This window comes from Hypanus sabinus, chromosome 21, assembly GCF_030144855.1.
Source record: "Hypanus sabinus isolate sHypSab1 chromosome 21, sHypSab1.hap1, whole genome shotgun sequence".
Lineage (NCBI taxonomy): Eukaryota > Metazoa > Chordata > Chondrichthyes > Myliobatiformes > Dasyatidae > Hypanus > Hypanus sabinus.
The window spans coordinates 48,007,809-48,021,367 of NC_082726.1; the positions used below are offsets into that span (position 1 = coordinate 48,007,809).

A 13,559-nucleotide genomic window follows, 5' to 3' on the forward strand; every position below is an offset into this window, starting at 1 on the left:
AAATATTTAAAGATAATTAGAGTGAATAGTAAAGATTAAGTGCTCATGTATCAATGAGCCTCAATCGACCATTTCCTTCAAGTGTTGCATTAATGGGATAGAAGGGCTGTCGTGTCAGTTTTGGCATTTTTAAAAATTCAACTCATGTGCTTTTGGTCAGATGTAATTACTAGCATACTGGTGCTACTCTGCTAAAATAGAATAATAAGCCTCCGTATTCTGTATTCTGATGCAAGGCCTTCAGTGTGAAGAAAGTATAGGAAAGTATCCTGTGTGTTTTTCTCTGTGTGAGGTTAATGCGTTTAAATAGTTAAGAAGGATTTCAAACCAATGCTCTGACAGTCATTATAAGCATAATTACAACCAGCTCCAAATCTCTCAATCCTTTTTTTAATATCAAGCAAATTACATGATGCACATAGGCTTGCATTTTATTAATAAACTTACCCCACCTGCTTCAAGCAGGCTTCAAATATAACAGTGCCCAAGAAGAACGTAGTTACCTGCCTCAGTGACTTTGGCCCAGTAGCACTTACATCCAGTGTGAGGAAGTGCTTTGGGAGGTTGGTAATGAAACATACCTTGGTTCCTTGAGAAGTGACTTGGATCCATTCCAATTTGCCTACCGACACAACAGGTCTGCAGCAGATGCCATTTCATCGGCTCTTCACTCAACTCTCGAACACCTGGCAAGCAAAGATGAGTGCATCGGGGTGCTCTTCATTCACTACAGCTCATTCAATACTATGATCTCCTCAAAACCAACTATTGAACTTCAAGACCTTAGCCTCAATATCTCCTTGTGCAACTAGAACCTCAATTTCCTCATTTGTTCAGATTCACATCTCCTCTACAATATCCATCAGCACAAGTGCACCACAAGACTGTGTTCTTACTCCCCTGCTCCATTTGCTTTTTACTTGTGACTGTGAGGCTAAGCACAGATCCAATGCCATATTTGTTTTGTTGATGATACTACTACCGTAAGCCAAATTAAAGATGGTGATGAATCAGCATGCAGGAGGGAGATTGAAAATCAGTCTGAGTGGTGCCACAACAACAACCTCTTACTCAGTGTCAGCGAGGCTAAGGAACTGATTATTGACTTCAAGAGGAGGAAACCAGAGGTCCGTGAACCAGTCCTCATCAAGGGATCAGCGGTGGAGAGGGTCAGCAACTTTAAATTCCTCGGTTTTACAATTTCAGAGCATGTGTCTTGGGTCTAGCACCCAAGTGCCATTTAGAAGAAAGCACGACAGTGCCACTACTTTCTCAGAAGTTTGCGAAGATTCTGCATGACATTTAAAACCTTGATAAGCTTCAAAAGATGTGTAGTGGAGAGCATGTTGACTCAGTCCATCAAGGGCAAAGCTAATGTGCACATCGACATGGAGCCGTGTTGCAAGAAAGCAGCATCCATCATCAAGGATCCCCACCATCCAGGCCATGCTCTCTTCCCACTACTGCCATCAAGAAGAAAGTATAGGAGCCTCGGGACCCACACTGCCGGAATCAGGAACAGTTATTACCCCTCGACCATCAGGCTCCAGAACCAGAAGGGTTAACTTCACTAGCCCCATCACTAACTGTTCCCATAACCTATGGACTCACTTTCAAGGACTCTTCATCTCATGTTCTCGATATTTGTTTGTTTATTTATTTTATTTCATTTGTATTTGCATAGTTTGTTGACTTTTGCACATTGGTTGTTTGTCCATCATGTTGAGTGCAGTCTTTCATTGATTCTGTTGTGTTCCTTGGATTGTTTCTTGATCTCAGGGTTGTATATGGTGACATATATGTGCTTTGGTAATAAATTTACTTTGGACTTTAAACTTCTTGAATCATCTTAGAAAGTAACTATTTCCCATAGCAAATTCTTCAGAAATAAACAAACACAACAGCTGCTTCACACTCCAGGAACATTCTCCGCATCAATTTATGCCTTGACACAGATGTAATGCCATGTGCCCTCTGGGTCTTTTACCTCCCTCACGCAGATGTGGTGGCTTCTCCTGATATCTAGTAGCTTCATATCCACTGAGACCTTGTTTTTAAATCTGAGAATCTTGGGTTCAAGAAAAGCTCAGAGATGAAAACTTGTGAATTCAGCCTGACAGCTTAAACTTGGAATGTTGTTTGTCCTTTTGAGCAGATAAAGTGTCATGGCATTATTTTGAAGAGTTACAGTATGTCTGTTGTTCTGATTAATATTTGAGCTACTACTGTTTTAATCCCCAAAATAATTAATGAGCTGTCAGTAATTGGAACCTGCAAATTCGATAAGGGGTTCCCAACCTTTTTTATGCCATGGACCAATACCATTAAGGACCCCAGCTTCGGAACTGCTGAGTTAGATGCTGCTTTTCCTACATTAGAATAGACAAGTGCAGTGTATATGGAAAGGGTGTGAAAGGAGACACAAGAGTATGCATATACTGGAAAAGGCACTATTTATAGATGCAATTTCAATTTCAAGTTCCTGAGTGTCAAGATTTCTGAGGATCCAACCTGATCCCAACATATTGATGCAGCTATAAAGAAGGCAGTACAGCGCTATATTTCATTCAGAGTTTGAGAGTTTCATTCAGAATTTGGTTTGTCACATAAGTCACTCAAAAACTTCTACAGATGTACTGTGGACAGCACTCTGATAGGCTGCATCACTGGTATGGGGGCTGGGGAGCTAAAGCACAACATCAAAAGAAGCTGCAGAAAGTTGTAAAATTAGTCAGCTCCATCTTGGGTACTAGCTTTCATAGTATCGAAGGCATCTTCAAGGAGCAGCATCTCAGAAAGGCATTATTAAGAATCCCCATCAACCAGGACATGCCCTATTCTCATTGTTACCATCAAGAAGGAGGTACAGAAGGCTGAAGGCACACACTCAATGACTCACGAAGAGCTTCTTTCCCTCTGCCATTCGATTCCTTAATGGACATAGAACCCAGAAACACCAGCTCATTTTTATTATTTCTATTATTGCATTATTTTAACTTAACTGTGTACACACACACACGCGCACGCACACACACACACTCTCTCTCTCTCTCTCTCTTTCTCTCTCTCCCCCCCTCTCCCTCCCCCTCTCCCTCTCTCACTGTAATTGACTTATTTTTTCCTATATTATGTTTTGCAGTGTACTGCTGCTGGTGATATTAAATCTGATTCTGAATCTGAACTGCCCTACTTTCCAGAATTGGCCAATCCTTTGTTCAGTACACCTTTTCAGTCTTAAATGTCACTTATCGATCATGCTGCCCCATAATTTGGCTTAACATGGATCTCTTGCTTTCAATTTCTGACCCCATTCTAGGTGAATTCTTTTTTCAATACGGTGTAGGTTAGTCTCCAAACTACAGTGTAGTGCAGTGCCAAAGGTATCACCTTGGAAGACAGCCAAAGTTCGTAGTTTGCCTTGAACAGAGTGGCTTTTTCTAGCACATTTCAGAAGGCAATTAGGTGTTAACCACATTGAAGTGTGGAAGTCTCAAGGACCAAATCTGATAGGGATGGCAGATTTGAGAATGAGATGAGTTTATAATAATATGGTAACTTTGTGATTAAAATTTCATCATCCAACTAAATGCAAAGGGACAAAGGAGGTTGTGGAGTGTCCTGATAAAATTATATAAGATAATGAGAGGGATAGATAAAGTCAAACCCTTTTCCCCATGATAGCAGAAAGAAGAAAGTGCAAGTTTAAGGTGAGAGAAAGGAATTTTAAAAGGAACCTGGAAGAGCACTTCAACTTCACTTCCCTCTTTATCCGATTTCCCACTGTGCCAATCAAGAACTTATTCTATCTCTGCCTTTGAATCTTTGAACCTTTCTTTGCAGAAGAGACTTCTAAAGATTCACAGTCCTCAGAGAAACAATTTCACCTCATTTGTCTGAAAAGAGATTTTTAAACTAGATATGGTGCTGATGGAAACACATCCCCTCCATTTACTCTGTCCCAGCCCCTTAGTTGTTTTAAGCACTGCAATTGAATCTCTCCTCAGTCTCCTTTGTTCCACGGAATTCTCAAGGCATTGTTGGAAGATGAGCAGAGAATTTATCCCTGAAAACCTGGGCAATTTTGGTCCTCCAACTTGAATCTGTAAAGCAAATTGTCGCTGTTTAGGGAACATTGTTGTATGAAAATTAGCTGCCAAGTTTCCAACCTTCCATCAGCAACTATATCTCAAAGGCACTTCTTGTAGCAAGCTCTAGGGGTTCAAGGTATTGAAAGGAATTGCATAACTGCAAACTCTTTTGCCCACATACAGTGTGTTGCAAATAGGTATTATGTCGATGATGTTAGACTCATACTGATGTGAGTTGAAGTGCTTTTGCTGTTTGTTCAATCTCTGTTAATTGGTAAAAAGCAATCTCAGTCTTTGTAATGTGGATGGTTGATAAAGGTCTTTTAGAAATAAAGATCCACTTTAAAACAAATTATGAAATTACACAATTGGCAGGTGACATTTCAGATTGAAAGAGTGTAGTGAACAAAGGGTTGGCATATCCTGTAGAGTAGGGAAGTACATCTATAAACGCATTGTAAGTCTGTACCTAAAAGTGTATTTGCTAGGATTGCAAGGATTTGCAAGTGAGAGGAAGTGGGGTGGCATTCAATGTTACGGTAGAATTTGTAGGAGGGGGGTTTCCCGTGGGTGTATGTATTTTCAGTGGGTGGGCTTCCTGTGTCACTACTTACAAGAGAGTAGTTAACATTAAGGCATTGTGTGAACAGAAATGTTATTCATTGATAATTTAAGGGTTTTTAAGTAACACTGTGAGACAGCTGCAGTCAATTAAATCCATAACTGTGCTTCATGCTGCCGCCTTTAGGAAAGAGCATAATTTTTCAAAATCTGCAATATAATGCAGCATACTACATATTTTCTGATATTTTTATTGTGCCAGTTTTGAAATATTACATTGCTGTTAGGACAGCATAATGGAGCTGCTTTTCAAAATGATCATCGTTGTTTGCCAGATTTCTTCCTCCTCCGTTTTTGTATCAATTGGTTGACTAATGTATTTAATTCTTCCACTGGTAATTCTGCCTCTTCAGATTCGTGACAGGAATAAGGAGGGATGTCTTGAGGGTTTTGTCTGTACATGCAAGCACTCACTGTACTGTGTTTTCACCCTAAGAAGCTTAATTGAGATGAAGTGAAGTTGTCCCTAGGAGTGTGACTGTCCTTCCTGATGGGGTATTTTGGGGAGTTTTTGTATTGCAGGGAGTGTCTGCAACTATGAGGAAGGGGAGCCCTTGATTTCTGTTACAGCTGTCTTGGGTTACTAACACTCAGCTTCTGGATACCCCCACGTACAAATAAGTTCCCATGATATTACCTTTTAAAAGTTTGACCAACGTACCATCTTTGTTTCAATAAATGGCAAACTAGTTTCCTCTCCCTCTCCACTTTTAGTAATTGATCTTTTGTTATCAGACTTGTGTGCTTCAGATGCCATTCACTGCAGCTCCGTGGTATGGTGACCGTATTGAATAATTTTTGTGTATTTTCTAAATTGCGGGTGAAATCCACCTATGGGCGTCTGCAAAAACTGAACCCTTTTGTTTCCCCAAGACCTTCTATATTTGTGAGACTTGTCCATGGAAGAGGGGTGATTTAATAAGGAAGTAGAATCATGTTTGACATGGAGAGCCGTGAGAAACTGGCACAAAAGAAAAGATGAGGCATAGGACCGATCAGCTAAACTAATTTTGAATGGCGCCACAGATTGGAGTACCGTGTCCCTGTCCTTATTTTCTTCTGATAGTTTGATGTTACTTGCAAGGAGGTTTTGCAGAGTGTCCATCGAAGCATCCTGGATTTTTCACTTCGGCAAGTTAAGATGAAATGGTAAAGACTTGGCACGCTATTTCACCAGATAAGATGTACGTTGCTCATTTGATGGTGCTGGTGGAGATTCTAGCAGAGTGCTTCAGTAGTTTTATACCTGGCAATCGGCTTTTATGCTCCACAGTGAAAGCTTCTGAAATGTGCTGTAGATTGTGGAGATTGTCCCCCTGAAGGTTACTCCAGTTAACCAGCCTGACACAACTGTCAGATGCTGTTTACTCGCTCTAAGAAAATAGAATATCAGTCTTTCTCTGAACGCGAGATTCTGAGATAGATCTCCCAGAACAGTAAATTAACTGCCATAAATTCTGGAAATGGGATGTTGAATATTACACATTGCTTCTATTTCCTGTGCTATGCTCTTTAATACACTTGCTGATTTGAAGGACAATTACTGGAGTGAATTATTGCCACAAGAAACCATTTGAGTTTGTTCCCCACCCCCTCTGCTGTATCTCTACATCTGCAAAGGTCAGTGGCCTTGGATTTATGGGTGTCACTGTTTAAGTCGAATGCACTTTTGATTTTGAAAGCTTGGTAAACACACTGCAAATCGACCTAAAATTCCAGTTGTTTCAACAGAGCAATCCATGTGTGTACATTACTGCTGTTGGACCTCAAGACAAGATAAAATGTTTTTAACAGTGCAAACCAGGTGCTGTTTTGAAGCAGTGATGGGCACATGGTAATTGCTTTCTGTATATAGATCCATAGAGCAGAGAAATAGGCCCTTCTGCCCACCAAGTCTGTGCTGGTCATCAATCATCCACCCACATGAATCCTATTTGATTAGAATGTAGAGCAGTACAGGAAGAAGCCTTTTGGCCAACAATATTTGTGCAGTACACAATACCAAATTAAACAACGTTTCCTCTTCCCACAGCCCCATCAACTTCATCCAGATTCTATCATTTACCTACACACACTTGGGGGAAAAACAATGGAATGCCATTAAATAGAGTATACTTTCAGAGAAAATGGAGATATACTGGGTCAAATGTCTCCTTTTAGTTCTGCAAGATTCCAAGAATCTGATTTTTTTTCTAAACCAAACAAAATCAAACATTTCAGTGTAGAAGGGGCAACATTACTTTAAACCTGAATGAAACAGTGACCAAGGATTGGTAGGGCCACCAGGCTCAAGGACAGCTTCTACCCCACTTTATTATCCCTTTGAACATGCTTCTTATTCAATAAGATGAACTCTTTGTGTCACAATTTAAATCATTATGATCTTGTATTTGATCGGTTACCTGGACTGCGCTTTTGTTGGTAGCTTTTGTACTTTATTCTGCATTGCTTATTGTTTTATATAATTCTAGCTTAATGCACTGTGTCATGATTTGATCTGTAAAAACAGTATTATACAAGAGAAGCCTTTCACTTTCTTTGTACCTCAGTTTATGTGACAATAATAAACTAATCCAATCCAAGCCAAACTTTTTATATTGAAACCCTTTGTTACTCTCCTTCATAAGAAAAACAATCCCATATTCTCTTTTCTCCCTCTGCATCTGAAGTCATTCACCCTTGAGGCCATTCTAGTAGATCTCTGCATGCTCTGTAAACCCCTGGACCCTCCCTAACATGGTGTTCCTCAAGCTGTCCCATGCATTTCCACTGATTCCCAAGGGTAACTGAATCTCTTTGGAAATTGCAAACCTTCTTTGTTAAAAATTAGAAAAGAATATAGTAATGCGTTTAATCTGTTAAAATGGTTTTTGTAGGGTTTTAATTCAGTTCACAACAGCTGTCCATTCAAAGACTGGAATCTATGAGCTATGTTCTTTAACACTTTACCCTTAATCCCATTAACAATTCCAGAACCCATCAGCAATGACCCCAGTGATACTTCACTGAAAAAAGAATGAACTGAATTCTCCTTGAATCTCTAAGTTACAAATCAGTAGGTTTGTGATTAGATAAATTCATTATAAAATTCACTTGAGAATTATTTATTTTTTTACATTGAAGGTGCAGGCTAATTGGTATTGGAATAAGGATAACATTTCTATGGAACCTTTCCCAAAGTTATTTTTCATCAAATTAAAAACTCATGAAATGTCAGTGATGTGATGAAGGAAATGTGGAGGCAAATTTGTACGCATTTACAGTTCCACACACAGCTTCATGATGACATTCTGCAAATTGGTCTTTAAAACTGACAGAGAAATGTACTTTGACCAGGACACTACTCTTCACGTTGAATGTTTAACAATTATTGGAAAGAAGAGATGGCAAGAATTTGCCTCATCCAATATTGTTGCAGTCCCATTGTACCCCATTGTCGACAACACAAGTAATTTTGCAGATGTTGGAAATCTTGAGCAGTACACACAGCTCATGCTGAAGGAACTCAGGAAGTCAAGCAGCATTTATGGAGGAGAATAAGCATTTATGGAGGAGAATTTTGAGGATGTGACTAAACACATTGATGAAGGAAGAGTCGTAGATGTAGTGTATATGGATTTCAGCAAGGCATTTGATAAAGTACCCCATGAAAGGCTTATGAGAAAGTGAGGAGGCATGGGATTCAAGGGGATCTTGCCTTGTGGATCGAGAACTGGCTTGCACACAGAGGCAAAGAATGGTTGTAGACGGGTCATATTCTGCATGCAGGTTGGTGACCAGTGGAGTGCCTCATGGATCTGTTCTGGGGCCCTTACTCTTCGTAATTTTTATAAATGACCTGGATGAGGAGGTTAAGAGATGGGTTAGTAAATTTGCTGATGACACAAAGGTTAGGGTGTTGTGGATAGTGTGGAGGGCTGTCAGAAATTACAGCAGGAGATTGATAGAATGCAAAACTGGGCTGAGAAGTGGTAGTTGGAGTTCAATCCAGGTAAGTGTGAGGTGGTTCATTTTGGTAGGTCAAATATCATGGCAGAATATAGTATTAATGGTAAGATTCTTGGCAGTGTGGAGGATTGGAGAGATCTTGGGGTCTGAGTCCATAGGACACTCAAAGTTGCTGCGCAGGTTTACTTTATGGTTAAGAAGGCCTACAGTGTATTGAACTTCATGAACCGTGGGTTGGAGTTCAAGAGCCGAGAGGTAATGTTGCAGCTATATGGGACCCTGGTCAGACCCCACTTGGAGTACTGTGCTCAGTTCTGGTCACCACACTACAGGAAGGATGTGGAAACTATAGAAAGGGTGCAGAGGAGATTTACAAGGATGTTGCCTGGATTGGGGAGCATGTCTTATGGGAATAGGTTGAGTGAACTCAGCCTTTTCTCCTTGGAGCGATGGAGGATGAGAGGTGACCTGATAGAGTTGTATAAGATGATGAGAGGCACTGATTGTGTGGATAGTCAAAGGCTTTTACCCAGGGCTGAAATAACTAACCCAAGAAGGCACAGTTTTAAGGTGCTTGGAAGTAGGTACAGAGGAGATGTCAGGGATAAGTATTTTTACGCAGGGAGTGGTGAGTTCATGGAATGCTAGTGCTAGTGACGGTAGTGGAGGCAGATACGATAGGGTCTTTTAAGTGACTCCTGGATAGGTATATGGAGCTTAGAAAAATAGAGGGCTATAGGTAACCCAAGGTAATTTCTAAAGTAAGTATATGTTTGGCACAGCATTGTGAGCAGCTGAAAGGCCTGTATTGTGCTGTAGGTTTTCTATGTTTCTATCTAATAAACAATCGTTGTTTCAAGCTGAGACCATTCATTAGGACTGCAAAGGAAGAAGGCAGAAGCCAGAATAAGAAAATAGGAGAGGGAATGGTACAAGTGAGAATGGGTGAGGAGATTGGTGGGGGGGGGGGGATATCCAGTAAGAAGCTGGGAGGGGGTAGCTGGAAGAGGTAAAGGACTAAAAATGGAAACTAATAGGAGAGAACAGTAGAACTTGGAAGAAAGGAAAGAAAGAGGGAAGCCAGAGTAAGGTAATCGGCAGGTAAGGAATAGAGAAGGAATGAGAAAATGACTAGAGTGGGGAATGGAAAAAGAGAGGGGGGGAAAGAACAAATTATTGATTTTCATGCCATCATGCTATCCAGATGAAATATCAGATGTTGCTCCTCCAACCTGAGTTTGGGTTCATTGTGGCAGTAGAGGATGCGATGGATAGATATCTCAATATGAGGTGGAAGTTAAATTGAAATAGGTAGCCACAGGAAGGCTCTGCCTTATTCATTGGACAGATTAAAGGTGAAGGAGTCTCCCAATCTTCATCAGGTCTCACCAGTGTCACACCATTGTCTGTAGAGATACTTAAACCGTTAACCTGCTAAGACAGAAACCACAGTACCATAGCTAATAAGATGGCACTTGAGAAAGAACTTGGCAGTAGGAGCTTCACATGTTTAACTAAAAAAATACAAATTTTTGTTTGCTGTGCTGTGAAAGATCTTCCCCAGAATCAGCGGCATAATTTTATTTAAAACTATTTAGCTTTCTCCTGCCTTGTACTTTCATCTTGCTTTGACATCTTAAATCAAAATTTAAAGAATAATTATTGCTTTGCTGCAGTTAAAAACAGAATAAGAGACCAGTTGAAGAAGTAATGCGCCCTTTGACATTTCAAAACAATTTGCTGGCAGTGAAGATCACTTATGCTGCATCATCTTTGGTTCAGCAATTAAAATGTGGCATTTTCGACATGAATGGACAATATTTATGTAATATTTTGCCCTTTTTGTTCAAAGGCTGGGCAAGGGAGATATTAATCAGTGATGCCGACTTTCTATAAAAATAACAAACATCTTTGGTAGTCAGGTTTAAATTGCTTTCGGAAGCTTATTGCCCAGTGTTGTGGAACACTTGAGTGAGTGTAAATTACAAGGAAGTTGGTGCCGTGGTGTGAAATTCCAGTATACAGGGAAGCAAAATGAATTTCACCCAGGATTTCCTCTAATAGCTATAGCATGTCGAGAGGAACTTGGTGTGATAGCTGTGTACATTTTCACTGAGACTTGGTGTCAGAATTGTCCGCTGTACTTCACATTGGAAGCAAATCGTGTGTAGGCTCTGTCTGAAAGGAACTGCCATTGCAATTCTTGTAATTGGGGTAAGACTTTTGCTTCGTGTTCATGTGCAGCTGAAATAATGCAAGTGAGGAAATGCTTCACCTGGAAGACAGTCAGTGTCATCTACTGAATCTGGTGTGGCCCATGGCCTCCTCTACTGTCCCAAGGAGTTCACCCTAGGTTGGAGGAGCAACAACTCAAATTCCGTTTGGGCAGTCTCAAACCTAATGGCATGAACATCAATTTCTCCAACTGAAAAGTGTCTTCCCCCTCCCTCTTCTCCCCTTTTCCATTCCCCATTTTGGCTTCCCTCTTACCCCTTCCCTTCTCCTCACATCCTTCTGGTGCCCCTCCTTGAATTGCTCATAACCAAGAGCAGCAAACCCTTTATAGTACTGCAGAGAGCCTTTCATTTCTGTAGTAACCTCTGTGTTGTCCAGATGTTACAACCCACTGAAATGCTATCAAATGAATGAGGGTTAGCAGGAATCAGATGGGCTGAATTGCAGTGTCATAAAAAACACATGAGAAATATGAAATATAGGCATTGATGTAATGCAGGAATTGTGGAACATTGGCTGCTGCAACCTACGAGTGATATCAGAGTTCATAGATTTGCACAGCATGGAGCCAGTGTCTTTGGTCTGTTCTGACCACATTGAGGTCCCAATTTCCCACAGCTGGTCCCAATTTCTGTGTTTGGTTGTATTCCACTTCCTTTGGGAGCTCACCACCCTCTGCATGAAAATGTTGTCCCTCAGATCCCTCTTAAATCTTTTTTCTCTCACTATAAACCTCCACCCCTGGTTTTTGCACACCCCTGTCTGGGGAAAAGACTTTTATCACAATGCCTCTCATAATTTTAAACACTGCTCTAAGATTGTCCCTCATTGTCCTACTTTTGAAAACCTTGTCACCCTCTCCCTTCAACTCAGGCCCTCCAGTCATGGCAAATTCTCATAAATTTGTCGTGCACTTAATGTGTTTCCTATAAAGTGACCAAAACTGTATACAGTACTCTGAGTGTTACTTCATCAATAACTTAGACAACAACTGGAACATAATGTCCTGTAATGACTAGATGAAACGGATTGAGTGATGTTGGTTAAGGCTTGACCTAGTCAATAGATTATACTTAGCATGTGGGAGGAAAATGGAATGATGATTTAAGTCACTGAATAAAGCTGGGTTGTGTTGGAACATAAGGTTGCACTGACAGATCCTAGTTCAGGCCAGCTTTTCCATGTAATACTAATACACTGTGCTGCCTCAGAAGGTTTCTTACTTGGTTCAGTATTTCTGTTTGCTTCCCTCCTCCCTCCCCCCCCACCACAGGCAACATTCTTGATGTTGAGTGATGAGGTTGTGGGCAAAAGGAGGCAAAATCTGGACTGCAGGTTTGAATATAGTGCAGAGGAGACATTTAGTCAAGGACCTATCTGTCCCGAGGAAAAGAGTAAAGGCAAAGGGAGGCAAACACACGCAAAATGCAGAAGGTCAGGCGGCATCATTGAAGGGGAATAAACAGTCAGTGTTTTGGGCTGAAACCCTTCATCAGGACAAAGGGAGGAAAAGTCTGAGGTGAAGTTTTAATGTAGTACGGAGGAGACATTTACTCAAGGACCTGTCTGCTCCAAGATTGGAGATTCGCTGACACTCTTTTGAATCTGTGAGGCCATTTTTTTTATATAGCGAAGTTTGGCCACCTGACCACTGTTGCTTTTCATGGGAGCTCTCTGTGCATAAAGTGGCTGCCTTGTTGACTTACAGCAATCTCTGCAGTTAAGTGGGCGTCACAGTGACGCGGCAGGTAGCACTGCAACCTTATGGACATTGTGACTTGAGTTCAGTCTGACCACTGCTGTCTGCATGGAGTTTGCACATTGTAACCCCAGGGGCTCCATTGGTTTTCCACATTCACAATTTAATCTTATTAGCAGGAATAATTAGCTGTTGTTAACTAGTTCAGATGTGAGTGACTTGCAGGAGGATCGGAGGAGAGGGGGACTTGGTGGTTATAAGAGAGTGACTAGATTGCATGGAAATAAATGCAGAAATAGATGGTAAAATACTCTTGAGTGTTGGCATAGACTCAATGGGCAGAATGGCCCTCTATGTCATACAAAGTAATTCAAACATAACAGGTTACACATTGCGGCAGGATGAATCCCAGAAACAATGGCGGAGAGTACAGAGGCTGGGTGGTGGTGGTGGTGGTGTGGGGGGGCAGAGTGAGTATTGATAGGAGTTTAAAAGATTGTGAGAAGCATAGATAGAGTAGGCAGCTAGTATCTTTTTTCCAGGACCAAAATGTCCAATACTAGAGGACATGTATTTAAGTTAAGAGGGGGCATTCAAGGAGATGTGTAGGGCAATGTTTTGTTACTTACACAGGGAGTGGTGGGTGCTGGAAAGTACTGCAGGGGTTGGTGGTGGAAACAGATGTGATAAAGGCATTGAAGAAACTCTTAGATGGGCACATGAATGTTATAAGAATGGAGGGATATTGTTATTGAGAAGGCAGAAGAGATTAGTTTAGTTGCGGGTTTAATAACTAGTTTAATTAGTTGAGCAAAACATTACAGGTTGTTCCATGTTCTAATTCTAACTTGCCCAACCTTATTTGTGACACCTGTGAGAATATAGTATGGAAATTTGTTTTATGTAATTATTTGTATAGTACTGATCCCCCTTTGCTCCATTTCTCTTTCAGAATTAATAGAGCGACA

The 13,559-nt window shown here is 40.8% G+C and overlaps 1 protein-coding gene across 1 annotated transcript in view; it reads left to right on the plus strand.

Annotated features, from left to right (window-relative positions):
• The window catches only part of cdh23 (cadherin-related 23), a 1,109,092-nt gene that overhangs the window by 298,811 nt on the left and 796,722 nt on the right, over nt 1-13,559 (plus strand). The gene's annotated exons all lie outside the window — the stretch shown is intronic.